We start from the raw sequence: 26,953 nt of genomic DNA, 5'->3' as shown, positions 1-26,953 counted from the left end.
GCATTATGCAAACAGGGTGGTAGAGGACCTTGGATTATATGTAGGTTGTTATCTCAGGAAAGCATATAATTAGTTAGTTACTAGAGCAAAATTATTTCAGAGATGTTATTCTGTGGTTTAGTCTTAAAAGGGACAAGTGTATAAAGGATGGATGGGATACCTGTCAGATGGAACTAGAAGGGATATTTAAAAAGGAGCCTCTGAGGATAAAATAGTGACGATTACTGACTTGGGGCTGTTGATCAGAGTCAGACAAAGCGATTGAAGAAAAGAACATCCCTAGAAGCAAACACATTATTGCTGGAAGCTGACAGAACACAAGTTCTTGGTTAATTGGAACTAGACTTTTGGGGAATGAAGTGCTGTTAGGACATGACTGCATGAATTCAATTTCGAATACTTCTCAAAACAAACAACTCACGATCTCCCATGCAATGCAATTCAGCTTGTAACAGAATTTGGTTACTGGTTGGCTATGAGAAAGGAAAAAACCAAACTTATTATCTCTCTTTGCATAGAATGTGACCATTACTGCTGTAAAGTATAAATAAAAATTTCAAAATATGAGAAAGAGCAGATAATGCTCTAAGATAGAATGTTACCATAAAATGTTAAAAGAATTAAGTATATTTACTTACACTATAATGTTTGCTTTTAATAAGCAGGATATGACATTTTATAAACAGATCAAAATTATCTAGGCAAAATATATATCAAAAATTATAAAAATTATATTAGCAATAGTTAGTTGCCATTCAGTGGTAGAAGTACATGCACACACATATACACACAGATGTATATAATTTGTGATTTTAACTGTCTATAATTTTGAGCTTTTTCTATAAGTGGAAGGCAATACTTTTATAACTAGAAAAAAGTAATAATTATTAAGATGATATTAAAACAGTTCTTTGGGAAAAAGAAAAACACAGAAAACTGAAAGTATTTTATTAAATTGATCTTACTAAAATTTAATTAGATGACTAATTCACTCAAAGCTAGACATAATTTCATCAGAATTTCAAGATTTTCAAATCAGTTCAAAGAACCAATGATATTCGTGGGAATAGTATTGAAATGTTGTATACTTAGCTTAGTCAATGAAGGTATTTTCAAATATCCTTAAAATTGTTTGAATATTTGTTAACACATTTGATAAAATTTAACATGTGGGGTATATCTGCAAAGATAATGAACTCTTCAATTCTGCATGTGTCATGTTGATGATCTCTCTGTGTGAACACAGGCCACCATTTCCTAATTCTCCACAGGATATCAACCTTTGCACTTGAACATCTGCTATACAAAACATTTGAATCTCTCTGAGACTACCTGGGGTCCAGGCTTTTGCAAGTATGTTTCGCCTTAAGTTTTTACTAGCACACCTCTCCTAAAACCCTAGCTAAGATAAATGCTAACAAATAAGGGAATCTCGAAAACAAGCTATTATTAATTGTGTACTCTAAATTATGTTCTGTCTTTGCCTAAATTTGATCACGTTTTGTCTTAGTTTCTTGTAGATCTTTATTAACTTGGTTACTTACTTAGTGGGTAACAGTATGTTTTTGGTCCACAGAATTCTGGCTTCCATTATCTTTGCCCCTTGATGTCATACCTGATGTAGATATGTTAGGTTACATGACAAAAGGGAATTTGTATATAGAAAGGTTATAGACTTTAACATATTTAATATCCAGGATTATCTGGGTGTATCCAATATAACCACTTGAGCCCTAAAAGCAGAAAATTTCCAGCTCAGTCAGTCAGAAAAATGTGGCCAAAAAAGAGTAAGGAGAGATGCGACAAAAGAAGTCAAAGAGTGTCAAAATTGCTGGTTTTGAAGATGCAGAAAAGGCCCAGAAGCTGGGGATGTAAGTGGCTTCTACACCCTTAGAATTACTTCTGACCAGGAGCCACTAAAGAAACAGAAATCTTATTCTACAATTATGAGGAACTGAATTCTGTCACCCATCTTAATGAACCTGGAAAATGGATTCTTCCCAAAGGAAGGATCCTCAGAAGGAAATCCAGTCCTGCTAATACCTTAATTCCTCCCTTGAATACTCCATGCAGAGAAACCAGCTAAGCCACATCGTACTCAGACTTGTGATCTACAGAACTCTGAGACAAACATTTTTGTTGTTTCAAACCACAAAATTTGTGGTATTTTTTAAAATGGAGATAGTAGAAGAGATACAGTGTTCTACCTCTGGTTTTTATGTGGGCAAGTATAACAATGGTCATATAAAGAATACTTAACATGTTTTCTAAATATATAAGATCTTTAATTACTCTTGCACAAGAAAATATACAATATGGTCTACCATATATAACAATAGTAAAACCTTATCACTTATCTTACTATCAAGAAAACAAAACAAAAAGGCAACTCATGGAAAGGGAGAAAATACTTGCCAATCACATATCCAATAAGGGGTTAATATTAAAAATATATAAGGCACTCATACAATTCAATAGCAAAAAACAAAACAAAACAAAAGAAAATACAAATAAAAACATAAAACAAAACAGAACCTTACAAATAATCCAATTAAAATGGGCAGTGTGAGACACAATGGCATATTATTCAGGCATTAAAAAAGGTCTGAATAGATTTTTTTTTTTCACAAAGACATAAAACTGGGTAATAGGTATATGAAAAGGGGATCAACATTAGCATATCAACAGGGAAATGCACATCAAAACCATAATCTGAGACATCACCTCACACCTGTTTGAACTGCTATTATAAAAAGACACAAAATAAATTCTGATGAGGATATAGATAAAGAAACAATTGTGCACTGTTGGTGGGAGCATAAATTGGTAGTCACTATTCTATACTGATTCTTCAAAAAATTAAAAATAGAACTACCATATGATCCAGCAAATCCACTTCTGAATATTTATCTGAAGAAAATGAAAATACTAACTGGAAAAGATATATGCACCCCCCCATGTTCACACCTGCATTATTTATAATAGCCAAAATATGGAAACAATCTAACTATCAATGGCTGAATGAGTAAAGAAAATGTGAGATCTATGTATCTATGTATATATAATGGAATATTATATATATATAATATATATTTACATATATACATATAATGGAATATTATATATATTATATATTTATGGTATTATTTATTATATATAATATATAAATATATAATAAATATATATAAAATATATAAATATATAATATATAAATATATAATAAATATATATAAAATATATAAATATATAATATATAAAATAATATATAATATATTATAATATATAATAAATATATATGTAATATATAAATAAATATATAATATGTAATGTATACTTTATATATTATATATAATATAATATATATTTTACATATATATAATATATATAATGAGACATTATTCAGTCATAAAAAGAAGGAAATCTTGTCCTTTGTACCAACAAGGATGAGCCCTGAAAGCATTGTGGTAAGTGAAATAAGTCAGACAGTGAAAGACAAGTACTATATAATCTTACTTATATGCTAAATCCAAAAACAAACAAGCAGACAAACACACAAACATATAAGCAAAAAAAAAAAAAAACCAAAAAACCCAAGCTCACAGATAGAGAGAACAGATTGGTAGTTGCCAGAGTTAGGAGGTAGGGTGTGGGTGAAATTGATAAAGAGAGTCAAAAGATACATTTATAAAATAAATAAATATGGGAATGTAATGTTAAAAAAAAAGACAATGTCATACGCAGACTGGAATAGAATTCAGTCTTTAAAAAAATCTTGCCTTTTGTGATAACACGGATGAAACTGGAAGGCATTATGCCAACCAAGTGAGACAAGCCAGACAAAGATAATGCTGTGTAATATTACTTTTATGGGAAGCTTAATAAAATAAAATAAAATGGGTTCCCAGGGAAGGGGCTGGGGGTGAAGGAAATAAGGGGATGTTGGTAAAAATGTATAAACATTCAGTTATAAGATGAATAAGACCTGAAGACCTAATGATCTAATGCAGAATATGATGACTATGACTGGTAACATTGTATTATATAATTGAAATTTGTTAACAGAATACAATTTAACATTCTCAGTGAGAAAAAAAAGTAAATATGTAAGGCAATGAGATACATTAATTAACTCAATGTAGAGAATCCATCATAATGTGTACATATATTGCATTATCACATTGTACACTTTAAATACCTTACGGTGTTGTCAAGTATATATCAATAAAGCAGAAAACACATTATCACTTATCTTACATGAAAGTAATCACCAGGTAGATTAGAAATAAATATAAAACACATTTTAAAAAATACATAAATAAAAGTGGTTAATATTGATCAGTTTTTAGGATCCGGAGGATTTTCTTAATCTTTTTTTTTTTTTTAAGATATTTTTATTTATTTATTTGAGAAAGAGACAGAGATCGTGAGAAAGAGAAGGGAGGAGAAGGAGAAGCAGACTCTCCAATGAGCAGGGAGCCCAACGCGGAGCTGAATCCCAAGATCCGGGAATCATGACCTGAGCTGAAGGCAGATGCTTAACGACTGAGCCATCCTGGTGCCCCAGATTTTCTAAACTTAAGAATGATGGAATATGTCACCAGAAAAAAATAAGGTAGAATTATACCATTTAGTGTGATAAAAGATATATCAGAAAAACAAAAAGAAATTCCATAAAGTCAACATAAAGTCAAAATAATTAAAGTATATATGGTAGTGATAGTTTGAAATCCTTAATATGTAATTATTTTATCTAAAATGCAATAAGTATTTACCCTGTGCTGGGCATTATTCTAGGAGTTCTATATATCTAAATTGATTTAAATTTAAATTTTATCACATGATGGTCATCAATTTTCAGATGAGAGAAATGGAAGTAACATAGAGATTATCTTACTGAAAACCACATTAATAGTGAGGACCATTTGAAGGGACTAATGAACCCAGGTGGTTTGGCTTCACAATCCATGTGCTATCTCGCTGCTCAGAATTTATAGGGACCAGGACCAGCTATATTATTTTGTGAATACCACTGTAAAATGAAAATGTGAGGTCCTGGACACCTGGGTGGCTCAGTTGGTTAAACAGCTGCCTTCAGCTCAGGTCATGATCTCAGGGTCCTGGGATTGAATTCCCTGCTCAGTGGAGAGTCTGCTTCTCCCTCTTTCTTTCTCTCTCAAAGAAATGAATAAAATATTTAAAAAAGAAAATGTGAGGTCCCTTATTCAAAAAACAGAGGGAAAATACCACTAAAGACACTAACATATAAAACTTTTCCTTTTCTTGCATGGTTTCTTTCTCTTCATGGTATTTTATATTTGTGTTAAATCCCAAGGTAGAGAAGAAATATATTTTGTTTCAATTAGCATGAAATTTATCATCCACTGTTATATTGTGAAATTCCAGTTTTAAATACAAATATCCAGTTTTAAATGTAAATAACCTGTATATGGAATCTCCAGAATTACACAATTAGTATTTTGTGGCTTACTACAGAGTACAGTACAAGCTGGCTAGAAAAGTCAAACAACAATAAGACTCAGCAACACTGGAAGGAGGAAGTTTCCTTGGATGCACTGAGGAAACTCAGGTGGTGATCCTTAATTCATGAGGATAGAGATGGACATGTGAAGACCATTATGGCTTCCAGATCCAAACTTCCCAGTAAACCTTGTCAGAAGAACCATGCATCTGTACGGGCTGAGTTGAGCTATCCCTTCCATGGGCTCAATACCCAAACACATTGTGGCAACCCACAGTGGATATTTCCACTTCTGTGCTATTTCACTTTCTATACTGGAATGCACTAGATGCTTCAATTAGGGTGGGAAAGAGGCCTGACCCCAGTGAATTACTCACTAAACACATCATGTCACAGTCATTCCAGGCTAGTGATAGCCACTATTAGCCTTGATACAAGATGTTGTGTGTATCAGAGGTAGAAGGCGACAACCGTCTGGGGAGGGATGTGGAGGGAAATGTTGGGCAGAAAGTTAGAGAGCAAGCAGTCAATGAAGACCATCCAGGGCAATTAGGATGTGAGAGGAGGTGCACTGGAATTGACTGAGGCTTTTAGCACCCAGAGTGTGCCCCATTATTCCATTGGATTTCACTTATAAAGTTTATAAAATTCAAATGCCAAGATATTATGACTGTTTAATTGGTGAAATCAGGACATTAAGCTTCTAAGAAGGGAACACTGTGCAACTGCCTTGTTCACATTCTTGTAAATTTTGACTTGATAAGAAGAGCTCCTGGGCTTTAGCATATGCATCCAGTGTCCCTTATTTTCTTGATTATATTAAAATAACAGTATTAAATAGGCAAAGAATAAAATAGCACTAGCAAAGGAAATGAAAAGAGGACCAGCATATTATAATTTGCAAGTTTGTATTATCTAATACAATATCTGACTTTATTTTAGGGCTTTCCATCTGCCAGGTACTGTATACTTGAAGTTTCATGCAACCAAACAAACATTTGATGAGATGGATAGAACACTAAACTCATTTTATGAATGAGAAAACAGGCACATAAAAGATATTTAACTTTCTCAAGGACATAAAAGTTGTAAGTTAAACCTGATCAATGTAACTCTAGAGACTGAGCTCTTAAATACAAATGATAATGGCTCTCGAGGTGAAAGAAAGTGGATAAAGAATAAGAAAACCAGCACATGTTTCCACATTTAGTAGAAGAGTAAACTGCAACAAATTTCTTAAAGGACAATTTGGAAATAGCAAAGCCTAAACATTTTATACACATTTGTATTGTATAATGCCATTTTTAGGAATGCATTATTAAAAAAAAAAGTCAAGGATACCATTTCAGTTTTTACTGCTGCATAACAAAGTCTCCCAAAATTTAGTGGCTAGATAGAAGTATATTGCTTTGTTTGCCTTTGACATAGTCATCTTTGTTTTTGGTGTTTGCAGTTTGTTGAGTTTGGATCCGTCAATTTACAGTTTTCCTCAAATTTGGAAAAGTTTTAGCCATTATTTCTTCAAATTGTTTTCTGTTTTCCTTGATCCTGCCTTTGGAGAATCCAGGTATATTTATTTTGGCTCTTGCAGAATATTTTTTTCACTTAAAAAAAAATATTTATTTGACAGAGAGAGAGAGCATAAGTAGGAAGAGAAGCAGGCACACAGAAAGGGGGAAACAGCCTCTCTGATGAGAAGAGAGCCCAGTGTGCGGCTCGATCCTATGACCGTGAGATCTTGACCCGAGCTGAAGGCAGAGCCTTTAACCCACTGAGCCACCCAGGTGCCCCTATCTCACAGAATATTGATGTTCTGTTCATTTTTGTCTGTTTCCTTCCTGTCTCTCTTTAATTTTGGATAGTTTCAATTGCTATGTAGTAAAGTTCAGTAATCCTTTCCAAGTTATTTTTTTTTTCTCTCAGACATTGTTGTTTTTAACTTGGAATTTAAATATTAGTTTTTTTATATATCTTTCATATCTCGGCTCTACTGTTTTACTATTTTCTTGAACACACAAAATCTAATTATAATTATTATTTTAATATCTTTTCCTACTAATTTTATCATCTGTGCCATTTCTGGGACAATTTCAATTGATCAAACTTTTTTTATAATAGATTGTATTATTTCACTGCATGTCTAGTAATTTTTTTTTTTAAAGATTTTATTTATTTATTTGACAGAGAGAGATCACAAGTAGGTAGAGACACAGGCAGAGAGAGAGGCAGAGAGAGAGGAGGAAGCAGGCTCCCCGCGGAGCAGAGAGCCCGATGCGGGGCTCGATCCCAGGACCTTGAGATCATGACCTGAGCCGAAGGAAGCGGCTTAATCCACTGAGCCACCCAGGCGCCCCATAATTTTTTATTAGATACCACACATTGTGTATTTTACCTTGCCATGTGCTGAATTTTTTTTTTAATTTCTATGTGTATTCTTGAACCTTATTCTGTGATGTGAACATGTAGAAAAATAAAAAGACTTTTTATTTGAAGATATGTCATTTCAACTTATATCATTCAAAAAGAGCTGCTTAAGTCTCCAATCTTGTCCTTGTTTCCTTTTGAAAAATATACATGTGCAACTTCAGTATTGTTGTAAACTTGTTACAGTGTTTAGCACATAAAACAATGCTGAATAAATGAATGAATATCACACAAATGGGAGAATAAACTCAGATTTACCTCCTGACTTGTTTCCCTGGATGTTTAGAAATGAATTTATCTTTGATCACAATAGAATTAGTCTAGGTACTTGTAATATTTTCCCATCACACTTTTTTTTAAATTTAATTTTTGCTTTAGTTTAATCATCTAGTTCTATATTAAATTCACTTAAAATCTGTGTCAAATCCTTTTTTATTTGGGTGGTGGAGGAGGATGAAATAGTAAGTTTATTTAAACATTTAAAAAAACTGTGCTCTGAAGAAAGATGTTCAGTTTTATTTTGAAGATGATTATTAATTGCCTAAGGAATGAGGTTATATGTACAATATTTTAAGTAACTCAAACCAAATCATCACTTTTTGCAAAATGCAATTGACTTAATGATGCATGTTTCTTAGGTAAATTTTTTTTTTATTCCTTTATTTGTTTATTTACAGCATAACAGTGTTCATTGTTTTGGCATCACACCCAGTGCTCCATGCAGTACGTGCCCTCCCTATTACCCACCACCTGGTTCCTCAACCTCCCACCCCCCTCCCCCACCCCTTCAAAACCCTCTGGTTGTTTTTCAGAGTCCATAGTCTCTCATGGTTCATCTCCCCTTCTAGTTTCCCTCAACTCCCTCTCCTCTCCATCTCCCCATGTCCTCCATGTTATTTGTTATGCTCCACAAATAAGTGAGTCCATATGATACTTGACTCTCTCTGCTTAACTTATTTCACTCAGCATAATTTCTTCCAGTCCCGTCCATGTTGCTACAAAAGTTGGGTATTCATCCTTTCTAATGGAGGCATAATACTCCATTGTGTATATGTACCACATCTTCCTTATCCATTCATCCGTTGAAGGGCATCTTGGTTCTTTCCACAGTTTGGTGACCGTAGCCATTGCTGCAATAAACATTGGGGTACAGATGGCCCTTCTTTTCACTACATCTGTATCTTTGGGGTAAATACCCAGCAGTGCAATTGCAGGGTCATAGGGAAGCTCTATTCTTAATTTCTTCAGGAGTCTCCACACTGTTCTCCAAAGTGGCTGCACTAACTTGCAATCCCACCAACAGTGTAAGAGGGTTCCCCTTTCTCCACATCCTCTCCAACACACGTTGTTTCCTGTCTTGCTAATTTTGGCCATTCTAACTGGTGTCAGGTGGTATCTCAATGTGGTTTTAATTTGAATCTCCCTGATGGCTAGTGATGATGAACATTTTTTCATGTGTCTGATAGCCATTTGTATGTCTTCGTTGGAGAAGTGTCTGTTCATATCTTCTGCCCATTTTTCGATATGATTATCTGTTTTGTGTGTGTTGAGTTTGAGAAGTTCTTTATAGATGCTGGATATCAACCTTTTGTCTGTACTGTCATTTGCAAATATCTTCTCCCATTCCGTGGGTTGCCTTTTTGTTTTGTTGACTGTTTCCTTTGCTGTGCAGAAACTTTTGATCTTGATGAAGTCCCAAAAGTTCATTTTTGCTTTTGTTTCCTTGGCCTTTGGAGACATATCTTGAAAGAAGTTGCTGTGGCTGATATCGAAGAGGTTACTGCCTATGTTCTCCTCTAGGATTCTGATAGATTCCTGTCTCACGTTGAGGTCTTTTATCCATTTCGAGTTTATCTTTGTGTATGGTGTAAGAGAATGGTCAAGTTTCATTCTTCTACATATCGCTGTCCAGTTTTCCCAGCACCATTTATTGAAGAGACTGTCTTTTTTCCATTGAGTATTTTTTCCTGTTTTGTCGAAGATTATTTCACCATAGAGTTGAGGGTCCATATATGGGCTCTCCACTCTATTCCACTGGTCTATGTGTCTGTTTTTATGCCAGTACCACGCTGTCTTGGTGATCACAGCTTTGTAGAAAAGCTTAAAATCGGGGTAACGTGATGCCACCAGTTTTGTTTTTGTTTTTCAACATTTCCTTAGCAATTCGGGGTCTCTTCTGATTCCATACAAATTTTAGGATTATTTGCTCCAGCTCTTTGAAAAATACTGGTGGAATTTTGATCGGAATGGCATTAAAAGTATAGATTGCTCTAGGCAGTATAGACATTTTAACAATGTTTATTCTTCCAATCCAAGAGCATGGAACAGTCTTCCATCTTTTTGTGTCTTCTTCAATTTCTTTCATGAGTGTTCTGTAGTTCCTCGAGTACAGGTCCTTTACTTCTTTGGTTAGGTTTATGCCCAGGTATCTTATGGTTCTTGGTGCTATAGTAAATGGAATCGATTCTCTAATTTCCCTTTCTGTATTTTCATTGTTAGTGTATAAGAAAGCCACTGATTTCTGTACATTGACTTTGTATCCTGCCACATTACTGAATTGCTGTATGAGTTCTAGTAGTTTAGGGGTGGAGTCTTTGGGGTTTTCCATATAAAGAATCATGTCATCTGCGAAGAGAGAGAGTTTGACTTCTTCCTTGCCAATTTGGATACCTTTTATTTCTCTTTGTTGTCTGATTGCCGTTGCTAGAACTTCTAATACTATGTTGAACAAGAGTGGTGAGAGTGGGCATCCTTGTCGTGTTCCTGATCTCAATGGGAAGGCGGCAAGCTTTTTCCCATTGAGGATGATATTTGATAGATTTTATGAAGTTCAGGAATGTTCCCTCTATCCCTCTACTTTGAAGCGTTTTCATCAGGAACGGATGCTGGATTTTATCAAATGCATTTTCTGCATCAATTGAGAGGACCATGTGGTTCTTCTCTCTTCTCTTATTGATTTGTTCTATCACATTGATTGATTTGCGAATGTTGAAACAACCTTGCATCCCAGGGATGAATCCCACCTGGTCATGGTGGATAATCTTTTGAATGTGCTGCTGGATCCTGTTTGCTAGGATCTTGTTGAGAATCTTTGCATCCATATTCATCAGTGATATTGGTCTGAAATTCTCCTTTTTGGTAGGGTCTTTGCCTGGTTTGGGGATCAGGGTAATGGTGGCTTCATAAAAAGAGTCTGGAAGTTTTCCTTCTGCTTCAATTTTTTGGAACAGCTTCAGGAGAATTGGTGTTATTTCTTCTTTGAAAGTTTGGTAGAATTCCCCAGGGAATCTGTCAGGTCCTGGGCTCCTGTTTTTTGGGAGGTTTTTGATCACTGCTTCAATCTCGTTACTAGATATCAGTCTATTCAGGTTGTCAATTTCTTCCTGGTTCAATTTTGGGAGTTTGTAGTTTTCCAGGAATGCATCCATTTCATCTAGGTTGCTTAGCTTATTGGCATATAACTGTTGGTAATAATTTCTGATGATTGTTTCTATTTCCTTGGTGTTAGTTGTGATCTCTCCCTATTCATTCATAATTTTATTAATTTGGGCTTTCTCTCTTTTCTTTTGGATTAGTGTGGCCAATGGTTTATCGATCTTACTGATTCTTTCAAAAAACCAGCTTCTAGTTTCATTGATACGTTCTACTGTATCTCTCTTTTCTACCTCATTGATCTCTGCTCTAATCTTGATTATTTCCCTTCTTGCATGTGGAGTTGGTTTGATTTGTTGTTGATTCTCCAGTTCTTTAAGGTGTAGAGACAGCTGGTGTATTCTGGATTTTTCAATGTTTTTGAGGGAGGCTTGGATGGCTATGTATTTCCCCCTTAGAACCACCTTTGCTGTATCCCGTAGGTTTTGGACCGAGGCGTCTTCATTCTCATTGGTTTCCATGAATTGTTTAAGTTCATCTTTGATCTCCTGGTTGATCCAAGCATTCTTAAGCAAGGTGGTCTTTAGCTTCCAGGTGTTTGAGTTCCTTCTGAACTTTTCCTTGTGATTGAGTTCCAGTTTCAAAGCATTCTGATCTGAGAATATGCAGGGAATAATGTCAGTCTTTTGGTATCGGTTGAGTCCTGCTTTGTGACCCAGTATGTGGTCTATTCTGGAGAAGGTTCCATGTGCACTTGAGAAGAATGAGTATTCTGTTGTTTTAGGGTGGAATGTTCTGTATACGTCGATGAGGTCCATCTGGTCCAATGTTTCATTCAATGCTCTTATTTCTTTATTAATTTTCTGCTTCGATGATCTGTCTATTTCTGAGAGAGGCGTATTAAGATGTCCTACTATTATTGTATTCATATCAATATGACTCTTTATCTTGATTAATAGTTTTCTTATGTAATTGGGTGCTCCCATATTGGGGGCATAGATATTCACAATTGTTAGATCATCTTGGCAGATAGTCCCTTTAAGAGTTATGTAGTGTCCTTCTGGATCTCTGACTACAGTCTTTAGTTTAAAATCTAATTTATCTGATATGAGAATCGCTACTCCGGCCTTCTTTTGAGGCCCATTGGCATGAAAGATGCTTCTCCATCCCTTCACTTTCAGTCTGGGTGTATCCTTAGGTTCAAAATGGGTCTCTTGTAGACAACATATGGATGGGTCCTGTCGTTTTATCCAATCTGCAACCCTGTGTCATTTTATGGGCACATTTAGGCCATTCACCTTGAGAGTGATTATTGAGAGATAGGTTTTTATTGACATCGTGTTGCCTTTGAAGTCTTTCTGTCTGTAGATTGTTTCTATATTTCTGTTCAATGATATTCTTAGGATTTTTTCTCTTTTATAGGACCCCCCCTTAATATTTCCTGCAGTGTCGGCTTGGTGGTTGCATAGTCTTTTAAGCCTTGCCAGTCTTGGAAACTCTTTATCTCTCTATCCATTTTAAATGTCAGTCTTGCTGGATAGAGTATTCTTGGTTGCATGTTCTTCTCATTTAGTACTCTGAATATATTTTGCCAGCCCTTCCTGGCTTGCCAGGTCTCTGTGGAAAGGTCTGACGTTATTCTAATGGGCTTTCCTCTGTACGTAAGGAGCTTTTTTGTCCTGGCTGCTTTTAAGAGGGTCTCTCTTGAAACATAATTCCTCATTCTAACTATAAGGTGTCGTGAGGTCTTTCGAGAATTTAAAATCTTGGGAGGAAATCTCTCTGCCTCTAGTACATGAATGTTGTTTCCATTCGTGAGATTGGGAAAATTTTCATAGACAACTTCTTCTACTATATCTTCTAGACTTCTTTCTTTTTCCTCCCCTTCAGGGATTCCAATAATTCCCATCTTGTTTCATTTATTCTTCTCCTATCCCCCTAACCCCCATGTTGCATCTCCACGTCCTCATATCAGGGAGATCATATGATAGTTGTCTTTCTCCGATGGACTGATTTCACTAAGCATGATACCCTCTAGTTCCATCCACGTCCTCTTTAAAGAGGAAAGAAACATGACAAGTCACATGGGTGATTCTTAAGGATATTATGCTAAGTGAAATAAGCCAGTCACTGTATGATTATTTACATTGTATGTATCATTCCATCTCTATCAGGCATTTAAGAGCAGTCACAATCATAGAAGCAGAGTAGAATTACAGTTTCCAGGTGCAGGGGAAAGATGGGAATAGGGAACTACTGTTTGATGACTAGAGTTTCAATTTTAAAATATGAAAAGAGTTCTGGAACTAGCAAAGATGGTAGCACAAAATTGGGAATTCTGTGATATTTAATACCACTAAATTATACACCTAAAATGGTTTTGATGATAAATTGTGAATTTTGTGTATTTTATCACTAATGAAAATTGGGGGAAAGTTGCTGAAATATATTGAATATGCATTTTTTTTCTGGACAGAAGATGTATTCATTATTTTAGAATCTCTATTCCAAAAGTTCAAACTAATTTTAGCAAAAATAAAAAAAAGTAAAATTATCTAAAACTGATACAATTTAAAATAACAGTTCACTCATTTGAAAATGGGAGCAAAATTATACTTTTACTTATTACAAGAAGATGGCATTTCTCAAACTTTCAAAAAATAAAATATGTCCTGTACCTTGCATTCCATCTATAAATTTTAATAAATGTATGTATGATTTCTTCTTGCTATTGCTTCTTTTCTTTAATTTTTTTCCCATTACTTAGCAATAAACTACATGTTCATGTTTATTTTAGACTAGCTGACTGGTATTCAAGTATCCGCTATATAGCTAGAAGAGCATACAGTTATGCTTTTTTTTTTTTGTCCCTTAATTGGCCAAAACTGTAACATCTGTCATTTTGTGGGAATTAAATTTCAGCTTCAAAAGCAGCATGAACAGTCTGGCATAGGCAAATCAGTAGCACTTCAGTTCAATCTTCTTTCTCATCCTCCTTTTTTTGCTAGTTACCTTTCCCTCTTCAAATCTCTCTCTCTTCACAATGTTCCCTTTCACCTTATTGGACCTGCAATGAATCTTGTCTGGCTATTGATTCTGCATAGAATGCCAGTTCAGTATTGCAAGGTCACTTATAATTGCATGTAGAATTTTTGTAACTCTTCTCCATCATTTTTCCCTTCCCCAAAGAATAAAATATTCTGTTAGGTAGCCACACTGACACACTATGAACTAGAGAAATGAGAGCATCATGATCATTAAAAAAAGTGCAATAGTGGGAAACACACAGGACCTTTTTTCTTTCTTTCTTTCTTTTTTTTTTTTTCATATTTCAGCTTCTGTGGATTCCTTCTGGAATACTCCTTCTGGAGTTAAATCTGCCCAAATATATAAGGTCTGAGGTAAAATAAAAAAAAAAATAAAGTCAAGGTATTATGTAAGTGTGAAGCTGAAATTTATTCTCTGTTTGATAAAATCCCTTTAGGGTATTGTAATGTTACCATTATTTTTCTGCTATTATCAACTTTCACCTTCTGCTATTATACTACCATATCCTCTAGTCACAATGACACTAAAATAATAAAAATGGATGCCATGCCTTTTCTGTTGTCCTCATTCTTTGAAAAAGTTCACCTATAAGCCTGCCTCCTAACAAAAAGAAAATAACACTAACAATTTCCAATTTCTTCACATATGTTTCTCCTGAGATTGCACAGCAGCATGAAAAAATTAAGTATGCTATTGAGCAAAAGGTGACACAGAAATTTTGTTCTTTAGTATCAGAAAATGTAGAAAGTTCATATTCTAAATACATAGGCAAAAGAGCCAAGGAAAAGGAAAGAAAAGATAACTTTGAATTAGTGTAAATTAGTGTAAAAAAACTGTTGTCCTTACACCACACACAAAAATAGACTCAGAATGGATGAAGGACCTCAATGTGAGAAAGGAATCTAAGGAATCCATCAAAATCCTTGAGGAGAACACAGGCAGCAACCTCTTCTACCTCAGCCTCAGCAACATCTTCCTAGGAACAATGGCAAAGGCAAGGGAAGCAAGGGCAAAAATGAAGTGTTGGGATTTCATCAAGATCAAAAGCTTTTGCACAGCAAAAGAAACAGTTAACAAAACCAAAAGACAACCGAAAGAATGGGAGAAGATATTTGCAAACGACATATCAGATAAAGGGCTAGTATCCAAAATCTATAAGGAACTTAGCAAACTCAACACCCAAAGAACAAACAACCCAATCAAGAAATGGTTAGAGGACATGAACAGACATTTCTGCAAAGAAGACATCCAGATGGCCAACATTATGCTAAAATAAAAGGTAAAATAAAACCAAATTCAAGCAACAAGTTATTTCATTTATTTTGTGGGAAAACCTAATCTAACTGATTTTGTTCCCCTTGGATTGAATGGATTACCTGAAGAGGTTGTTATGGTAGAGTGGCCCTGTTGGCGTCAAATGTTAAGAGAAATGTTTAAGTTCTAAACTGCTGAAGCTGTTATATTAGAAACTTCCAGAATCAGCTTATCTATAGTACTTCAAGCATTTATATTTAAACTCTCTTCTTTCTATTGCCAATAAAACAGAAATGTTGAGAAGACAGAGTGTGAGCCTATAAGCCAAATGTTGACAAGAATGACATTTCTTCTCTGATTCTATTTTTATTACTTAAATGGTTTCTCCCCAAATCATGAAAAGCGTTGTGATTCATATTTATGACTGACTCTGAATCTATTGAAACTATTTTGTCATTTTATATAGATTTAGAAGTGAAACAATTTTTGAGTAATATTTAAGTATAATGTATTTTGTTTAAAAGTGTATTCTGACAAAGAATAATAAAAAACTAATTAATTTGATCACATTGAAATATTATAATCAGAAATGCTACCTAAAGCACTATTACTCATATCATTTCTTTATAAAACTTAAGATATTTGTGTTTCCATTGAGCCTTTTTGATATCAGAGGCACAAAAAACCTTTTACATCATGTGAATAATAATTTTGAGAATTAGTTGAGACTTACAAGTTTCATTTTATGTCTTTATTGCTTTGGTTGCTTAAGAATTATTTGTCTTGATTCATTTTGGAAACAATCAATTGTGATAGGATAAAATTTAGTTCATATAGGTCTAACATGCTGAACTTCTAGTTCATAATTCACAGTAAGCCATGTTCAAAAACCCCAAGCTGACATTTAGTAATATTTCTTAACTTTTCCAGTGATGGGATATAGTTCTGGTTTATACTTCATGTTGTAGTTTTACTATTTAAAATGTTTCTAAGCACTTTGACCTCTAAACTATCTTCTAAAGTATATGCAAGGTGCTTCCAGGTCATTACATTGAAATATACACTGAATTTATTTACATCTCTAGTTTTTGGGTCATTATTCTTGCTTTTCAACCTTAATTTACTTCATTTCAGAATTTTACATATTGGTTTCTAGACCATGCTCTAAGAGTATTTTGGTCAGGAAAATCATATCATTTTCAGAAAATTACAAATATGGTTACAGGTTTAAGGATAAGTTTAATGTTAACAAATGAATAGGTATATCATATGACTTCAACTTAAATTACAGCATGTGCAGTCTTTGTTAATGTCCTTTTATATTTAAATCAAAGCATTTATTTCACATTCAAAATTAGAAATGTTAATTACTAACACATTTAAGGGAAATAAAATGTAATTATTTCTTGCCCTACTGCACAAAGATTTGTTAAACGAAAGGCTCTGTTAATTTAAAAGCTATTACAAGTTATTAATCTCAATACTTACAATACTTATTGAGAATAAATTGCTTACACCTTTAATTAAAAGTTAAATAATCACTAAAACTATGTAATTTGGAAAAGAAAGGGTCTTGAGTTCAAACACTTTTTAAATTTAACGCTAAATCTAGTTAAAATTTAGTTACACTACAATTACTTCCAGAATACTGCTTTTAAACTAACAGTTTGAGAGATGCTTAAATGATATGCTCTCTCCACTTTGATATTAAAATACAACACACCAAAAATTTATTTTAAGCTAATGAGTAACATCACTGACATCTATGAACTTTGCTCTTTTAGACCAACAATTGCCAAAGCATAATCCCACCCAAACTAGATAATATATTTAGTCAGGTTGCAAGTCAAGAAGAAACAGTCATACATAAAAAAATTAACCCATGAAAAAGACCAATAATTATGAAGTAGTGGTGTATTAAAATTAATGAAGTATTAATCAGAACTTCGAAGCAAACACACTTAACTAAAGCTGTGTACATATATGTATGTATGTATATTGACATTCAGAAAACATAAAACATCTTGCAGAAAAGATGCTGCCCCTTAACTTTGAATTTTGCACTAACAGCAGCCAGGAAAGAGAATCAGTTAACAATAATGGAAATACCATTCACAGATGTCTGTCAGCTTTGAAGAGAAACTCAGATATATTTCCTTCAAAAGAGAATAGTGGATTAGTATTTACTACATGTTTCCTTCAAAAAAAATAATGCCAGACGCCTGGGTGGCTCAGTGGGTTGGGCCTCTGCCTTTGGCTCCGATCATGATCTCAGGGTCCTGAGATCAAGCCCTGCGTTTGTCTTTCTGCTCAGCAGGGAGCCTGCTCCCCCCTCCTCTCTCTGCCTGCCTCTCTGCCTGCTTGTGATCTCTCTGTGTCAAATAAATAAATACAAATCTTAAAAAAAAAAGAAAAGAAAATAATGCCTTAGTGTTTACTACACACACACACACACAGAGAGAGAAAATCATCTTTTTTTTTCATTTTCCATCCCATAAATATTAATTATAACATCTGACTCCCAGAAATAAAAATGAAGTGGAAGTGTACATTCCAGCATGGATGGGCCTTTTCATTCTTCCTGAAGGTAGTTTCCTGGGACACAACCATATCCTACTTCCGAAAATGTAGGATAATAGTTGAAATTTGTACATTTATATACTTGCAATACTCAAAGTAAACAACAACTCAATTGCCCAAGTATGCTGACTGCCTTTTCCACTTAATTGTGTTTTAGCAACCAGGAATGTTTAAGGATATCCAGTTCTCTGTCACCTCTTAGACCTAGAACTAAAAGGAGAATTTAATATAATTATTTAAAAATTCAACACATTCAAGTAACCAGCTGAAAACCATGCCCAGTACATCCACAGATTTTTCCACATCTTGATATCAGATTGCTGTTTCTTTCTTTCTTTCTTTCTTTTTTTTTTTATGTGTAGTATTCTGGATTAATAATTTTGTATTCTATTGCAAATTTTTCTTGACAGTTGTAAATTCTCAAGCAAAATTTATTTAATCCTACCTCAAAAATCTATATGAAAAACTTTCTATCTAGTAAATGTTTTGTTTATTTATTTTAAAATATTTTATTTATTTATTTGTCAGAGAGAGAGATGCACAAGCGGGGACTGCAGCAGGCAGAGGGAGAGCAGATTCCCAGTTGATCAAGGATCTTGATGCAGGACTCAATCCTAGGACCCTGGGATCATTATCAGGCTGAAAGCAGCTGCTTAACTGATGGAGGCACCCAGACATCCCAAATCTAGTAAATGTTTTAGGGAGAAAGTTATAACTGAGTAATAATGTAAAATGCTAGCAAATTCCAAACTTAAAAAAGAGTGCCTTCAAATACTATTTTTAACTAACTGTATTAGAATTTGAAATGAGATCTCTATTGATGCAATTTACAAATGATAATTATATTACAAATTTAAACATAAGGCTCATTTTAACTCCTAATGTGATGGAAATAATTACATCTACTCCTAAATTGCATTTACTTCTCAGTATGAGGCAATCTTGACTCTGAATGTTATGAAGAAGGCAGGCAGTGAAACCAAACAAATAAGTAGGATGGTACACAAAGAGTGGTTTCAGAGGCCACCTTAAGAGGTAGGTAGGAGGGTAGATATAGAAGCAGAGGTATGGAGGCTGAAGAAACTAGAGGTCCTGGAAAACTCTTAACTGCGGAGAGGAGTAATTTATGGTAGTCAATAACCTTTGAATTGCAATATAGGCTCTTCTACGAGTTCCTCTAACATTTTGCTAAGATAAAATAATGAATAGATTTATTCTATAAGAGACTCTCTGATAGGAATGGCATAAAAGATAACACAAGATAGAACCTCAAATTTTCAAGAATGAAGGATGAACAAGAAAGTGGTAAATATAGAAGATAATCTTTGTCTTCTAGGGTTTTCTTTTCTTTTTTTTAACTATGTATTACTGTCTAAGGTAAAAATTATAGCATTATCTTTTTTTTTCAATATATGATATTTAACACACATAAACAATAAGTTGGTGGCATGGACAAATGCTCTTATAAAGTTGGTATTTTCTGGATTTTAAGCAAATTAGCACAATACTAACATTAGGTATCGGTGAAAGGAGTGATCTATATATAAGTGAGTTTAAAATTTAAAAAGTATATATATATATATAAAACCAGTAAGCAAATGAGCAAATGGAATATAAATAGGAAAAAGAAAAAAATAAAAAAAGAAAGGAAAAGTAATTTTAGTTATTCAAAAGAAGTCAGGAAAAAGGAACAAATCTGCAACATAAATAGGACACAAAAACAATTATACACACTAAAAACAAAATAATAGAGTTAAACCCAGACATATTAATAATTATAAGAAATATTAACGGCCTAAATACTTCAAACAAAAACCAGAGAATGACAAATTTAAACTAAACAGTTAAGAAAACCCAACAGATCAGTTTGTATGGTATAATTAAAACAGAATTTAAAGGAAAATATTTAGATTTGCATGTGTATATTAAAAGAAGAAAAATATCTAAAATATATGACCTAAGCCTCCACCTAGAGAAGGTAGAAAAAACATAGAAGGCAAATCTGCATATGGAGAAAGAAGACAATAAAGCTAAAAGGTGATAGTAATAAAATAGAATACAAACAGATGACTGAGAATATCAACAAAACCAAATCCCAACTCTCTGAAATCAACAAAATTGATTGCTTAACAAAGAGAGACTACAGATCAACACCATCAGCAATAAAGTAGATGTCACCAGAGATCCTAATATATATTAAGGAAATAAGAAAGGAAAAAAATAATTTTCTGCAAACAAATTTAATAAATAGCATGAAATGGATAAATTTCTTAAGAAACACAACTTAAAATCAACACAAAAAGAAATGAAATTCTGAAGATCCTCACTTCTTTTACAGAAATTGAATATGTTATTTGCATATCATAAATCCCCAAGTCTGTATTTTTTATTACTGGTAAATGTTATCAAAGAATAAAAAACATCATTTTTACAAAAATGTTTAGAAAGAATAATCACTCTACACTTTATTTTGTTAGGAAAACATAACCTTAACACCAAAACTTTACAAGGACATTACTGAAGAGGAAAAGCATGGATCAATATTTTTCATAAATATAGATGTAAAATTCTTTTAAAAAATTAACAAATATACTCCAAATTACATAAACAGGATAATATCATGAACAAGTAAGAATTATTATAGCAATGCAAGTTTTATTTTATATTTTGAAATGCGTCAGTGTCCATTGACATATTAACTGTATAAATACAAAAAAAAAACAACACATGAGCATTCTAATTGATGCAGAGAAAAATAAAATGTGATCACTGAAAGGCATGAATTTCCATATTGAATGCACACATTGGGTGCATAAGGCAATGAATAAAATTAGATTCTTTGTAAGATATATCACAGTAAGATGTCAGATTATTGTCTTTCAGCAGAAATTCTGTGATAAATGCAATGATTTAAAAATTCAGAATGACTGGGCTTTTTTGAATAGATAGTAAAAGCAAAAAGACAGTGACTTAATGGCTCTACATTTCCGGAGGAAAATAATTTTTAACCTAGAATTTTAAATCCATCTAAATTATCAATCAAGTTTCGAGTGGAATAAAATCATTTTCAGATATGCAAGAACTTAAAATATTTGCGTCCTGTTATCCATGCAAAAGAGGTCTCTGAATGATACCCACTAACAAATGAGGAAATAAACCTGAACAGAGAAAGATGGAATATAGTAAATAAATAGAATATAGGAGAGAATTAGAGAAAATCGCCAATATGATAGTGAAGAGAAAGACCCTAGGATGAAGCATGTGTACCAGATTTAGAAGCCAACCACTACAGATTGAAACTATGTGGCTCCTGGCGCCTGGGTGGCTCAGTGGTTTAGGTCATGATCCCAGGGGTCCTGGGATCCAGCCCTTTGTTGGGCTCTCTGCTCAGCGGGGAGCCTGCTACCTCCTCTCTTTCTGCCTGCTTGTGAGGCTCTCTGCTCAGCCGGGAGCCTGCTACCTCCTCTCTTTCTGCCTGCTTGTGATCTTGGTCTCTCAGATAAATAAAATCTTAAAAAAAAAAAAAAAGAAAAGAAAAGAAAAGAAACTCAAGATGCGAAATGGGTGAAGGGGAGAGAAAGGTATTAGCCTGCAGTTAGGGTAAGAGTAAATCATGGGGATAAAGAGACCACATAGGGAATATAGTCAATGATAATATAATAAGGTTGTGTTGAGGCAAATGGTAGTTACCTTTGTGGTGAGCACAGCATAACATATTGAGAAGTCGAATTTAGTATGTTGTATACCAGAAATTAACATAATATTGTTTGTCAAATATACTCAAATAAAAAAAAAATCCACGTATTTTGAGGATTAACAACATAATAGCATCTATGTTTTTACCAACCATTTCTAGAACTAACAAAACTTCTGGAAATTATATTCTACAATAATAAGGAATTAGCTCATATACTTAAAAACTCCAATCTTCAGTTACGAAGGAATAAAGGAAATCCTGAGAATAGACCAATAAAAGAGAAGCCATGGGACTTAATAATCAGGAAACTCATGAAAGAAGCAAATGGGCATTGGGCATATATATATATATATATTTTTTTTTTAAAGATTTTATTTATTTATTTGACAGAGAGAGAGATCACAAGTAGGCAGAGACGCAGGCAGAGAGAGAGAGGAGGAGGCAGGCTCCCTGTGGAGCAGAGAGCCCGATGCGGGGCTCGATCCCAGGACCCTGAGATCATGACCCGAGCCGAAGGCAGCGGCTTAATCCACTGAGCCACCCAGGCGCCCCGGCATTGGGCATATATTAATACTGCATGTTTTCAATCAGTACTTTGGACACTATGCCGATATCACCCAAATACTATTAAAAAGCTTGCTAAGAATCTTTTTCCCAATTCTCCTCATCTGAAGTAATCATTTTCTACTATGGCAGCTACCAAAATTACTTTAATATTATTTGATTTTTTTAAATTGTGTGCATGATTTGCTTTGATTAAAATGAATATTCATTAAAAGTAATTTTAGATCATTCTTTAGAAGGGACTTATTTGAATGACTTAAAACCTGGGTTTTAAAGTTAAGATAACTTTCTATGTTTGTATTTCCATCAGAATATCCATTCTTCCTCTAATTAGGAGGTGGTAGGTTTGGATAAGTCAGAAGTGATTCAGGAATTTAATATTTTTAACCTTGCCCAGCTGTTTAAACTATCCTACTTTCTTGAATGCTGTTAAACCATATTTTATAATCTGTGTTGCTCCATGTAGCGGTATTGGAATATAATCTTGCTACAAATTAGGGCACTTCTAATAATTTTTCCTGCTATCTCTAGGACTTATTTTTTTTAACTCTGGTAATACTTTCTTTATATTTATTTTTCTGCTTTATCTTTGCCATCTTTCTCTTTTTTTCCTCCAAACTCTGCCCCCACAGCTAGCTACATATTTATTTTCTGCCAATTCCACTTGCACTTGCCCAGAGTATTTTCTACAACTTTTCCCCCATTTATACCATCTAATATCTTTTTCTTTTCACCTTTTCTTCCTCTACACTGGGGATTTTTTAACATAAGATGCAAAAGCCCCTAAGCTTGGGTGGGCTTCAGCAGACCCAGGAGCACCCTGGGTATTTTACCTGTTAGAAGGTCTTCCTCTCCCTCCAGTAGCAGGTCTCTAAAGTCCTGAAGGAATAAATGAATAATCAGAAAATTGTCAAGAAAATTTCTATAATTTCCTCATGTTTTCCGTTATGTTTAATTCTAGTTTCTTTTCATTCTCCTGTGCACAACACATTACTAGTGAAGTACTACAATCTCTCCTGTTTTCATTTTCAGACTTTCTCTCCTTTCACTTATTTAAAGATGAAATGTTTTCCCTTAAGACATTTCACTGTACTGGTAAGAGAGAAATAGCTTCCTGGAGATGCCATACCGCATGAGAACAAAACAAAACAAAACAAAACCAATACACAAACACAAAGGTTGAAGATCTGGTACTTACTGATTCTCAGAAACAGTAAATTCTAACCATTCTTTGCTGCATCCATGTAATAAGGATTTAAAAAAAAAGACCCTACTGTTTTCCAATTGATTTAAAAGGAAAAATACAAGTCTTAACCACTTTTGTCCAACCACTGTAGGCTAACTTAAGCTGTCAAAACATCCAAGAGATTGATAGCCATTCTTCCACACTTTCTCTGGAATAGATAATTATTACAGAGATTTTCTTCCCTCTTTTCTCATGGCATTTTCCCTCCCTAGATATTTTTCCTCAAAGCATTTTAAACCTAACAAATTACCATTAATTTACTAAAAGACAATTTAGATGCAGTCTTTAATACAAGATTTTTCTTAATTTAAATGTACTCTGATGTCTACATTTCCAGGAATATATACAATACTTTATCATGGTTTTATGTGCCTTTTGGCAGGGACTGCATCTAATTTATCTATATATATCCCCATATCATAAGTGCAGACTGTCCATAGGTACTCAAAATATGTGAATAATTGAATAGACAAAAATTAATAAGTAAAATTTAAGTTGCAAAGGTTTATTTGAATTTCACAGTCACTCAAACATTATAGTCATTAATATTTTTATAAGTTGCATTATCTGAATTGCCTGATGTAGATCAATCTGAAAATACAGTGTTTCTCAAATTACATGCCAAATCATAGTAAGAGGTGTTCTAGGAGAAAAACACACTCAACATATTAAAAACTTCTGATAATCCTTCAGTAAATAAAATCAATTTACTTAATTTAGCATTTCCATAGACATTAACTTTCAGGATCTTTATTATATTTTATAACTCTCCCAGAAGAGAAATATTTTATAGAAATCATTAAACCATTTGGGGAAGTCATGGACTAGGTAATAAATATATAATTTCATTTGAGCTATAGAAATAACATAATTAAAAATAAAATCCTGAATATCATTTTATTCTAATAGCCTCATTTCTTAACAATGCAAAATACAAACATGCTAACCATGCAAAGAAATTACAAAACAAAAAATTTAAAAAACTACAAAACTCCACACCTAATCCACACTTACAGAAAAATTAATAAAGTTACTAGAAATAATATTTGTAATAATTTGCCTTTAAAATGGTTAGTAGAGAGAAGCTGAGTATTCTTTTTCACTCAAAAGTTTTATCTTGACTCCAAGGTGTTAAATTGGAATTGTCAACACATAAAAAGTAAGAGTCATTTAGAAGAAGAGTGATAGACACCCCATGATATTTGGGGAAAATTAAATGTCCTTGAAAATAGCATTGGAATGAATTTAATATAATGATAACTAAATAGAAAAGGGAAAACAAAGGAGACCTGTATTAGTATTATGAAATAGCCACAGAGTAATTTCACTGAAAAGCATACTTTACTGGAAAGGAATTAGAGAACTTCACCATGATACTTGGTTTTGTTAATTCAAAAGAGCAAAACATAAAAATGAATTTTATTGTGAGAATACTGTGTAATGGAGCCAACCTGGAAAATAAATGTATCACAACATCACATACAGAATGCAAAAAAAAGTTTCTCTAATGTTGGCCATCAGATTTTTCCCATCTATGCCCTCCCACAGTTTTTGGGAATTGACCTTAGGAGACTCCATCTGCCTTCTGCTGTTAGCTATGGGCAAACTGCTGGCATGGCACTATCAGTATTCCTTCTGAAAAATCAACAATGACAGTCTTTCCCTAGTCATGCCTGTGCTCATTATCCATGTCTCCAAAACTAAACCACTTAATACAAATAAAATGTCTTCTTATGTTTAGATCTTTAGGAAGTACACATTAGCTATAGACTAGAAATAATCCCCAGGGAAAATGTTTTCTCTCATAAAAATACAATAGACAATCAGTTGGTTCTGGTTTGTGTGGGATTTGAAAATGGGCATTGTGCTGCTATCTCTTCAGATTGCAGTGTATTGAAAAGAGCTGACTTTCTGGAGTAAGGCTTTGTTCACTCCTAAGGACCACAACTTACACGCTATGCATTTTAGAAAATTATGAAATATCCCTAAAATGCACTTGCCTGCCTCATTTGAAAAGTCAGACTCATGATAGCTATTACACTGTAATCATTTCAGGAGTATGCAGGTGAGTGCATGTGTTGTATACGCCATGGAACTAAGATTGAAGAAATGGTTAAATGTTTCCTTTCTCCTTTTGTTTAAAATTATGAACACAATCTCCCTTTTTTAATGAAAGTCATTTGCTTTCTGGTCTTCATAAATCTACCAGTCTATATCCACAATTATTCTGAAGATATTCCGTAGAAAATTAATCAAATGCACACATGCACATACACATACATTTGTGCACATACACATATTCACATATTGAAGCAAGCAATATGAAGTTGTTAATCTTATCCTTGGCAGTATTAGAAATGGGTAGCAATATAAACAGTACAGACAGGGGAAAGTTTATGTTTTCTTACAGACTGTTAGCCTGTGTCTTTGGAAACATTCTGCTACCATTACAATCACACTACTGATCAGTTAAGGAAAAGGACAATGTTCAGCCTAGAAAATCGTTAGCATAGATCAGTGTGACCAGGAGGTAAGCAGTCTCTGAAACTTGACACATTGAACTATTTAATTAAATGAAAACAAAGTAGGATTGTTTAATAAGAACTTGGCTCACTCAACTGTCAGATGCTCAGAGAGGAATAGATGTCCTTTACTGAAATCTAAAGATATGAGTATATTTTCAGCCAATTTTCTTTGCCCTAAGTAAAGAGAACTGCATAGAATAATAAACAGAAAGCATTATTAAAATTACAGTGGTGTCAAAAGTCCTAATTTGGGGGAACACAGGAAATTTCCCTTCAGGAATATAACTTTAACAATCTTTCTTTCAGAAACATGATTAGTGAAGGACATATTAGGTTTTTAAATATGTATGTTTGGGGTATATATGTACTTAAATGTTAATAATGCATTTGTCCTACACAGTACCTGAGTAAAATGAAAAATCTGTTAGTAATGATTTCTCAGAGTGAATTTTGTCATAGAGTAAGAATTCAGAGACAAGAGAAGATTCTTAATTCATTTTGTTTCCTATTAAACTTATGGCAATGTATCCAAGAAACTGTCTTTACTTAGGTGTCACTTATGAACTACTTGAGAGTATAAAAGTGAAAGAAAGACCATAACACAATTTTCTCATTTTATCTGATGAAATATCAAGTATATGTGCTATGGAAATATTATCTCATAGGTACATAAAGGAACTAAAATTGCCTTTATTTCTAACCACAGATGCTAGAGAAGAGATTGGATAAAGCTTTTATAAAACATAGAGTAAGCTTATACATGC

The sequence above is a fragment of the Meles meles genome, chromosome 11 (genome assembly GCF_922984935.1).
Source record: "Meles meles chromosome 11, mMelMel3.1 paternal haplotype, whole genome shotgun sequence".
NCBI lineage: Eukaryota > Metazoa > Chordata > Mammalia > Carnivora > Mustelidae > Meles > Meles meles.
The sequence above is the reverse complement of the archived record's forward strand: the minus strand, read 5'-3'. Positions refer to the sequence as shown.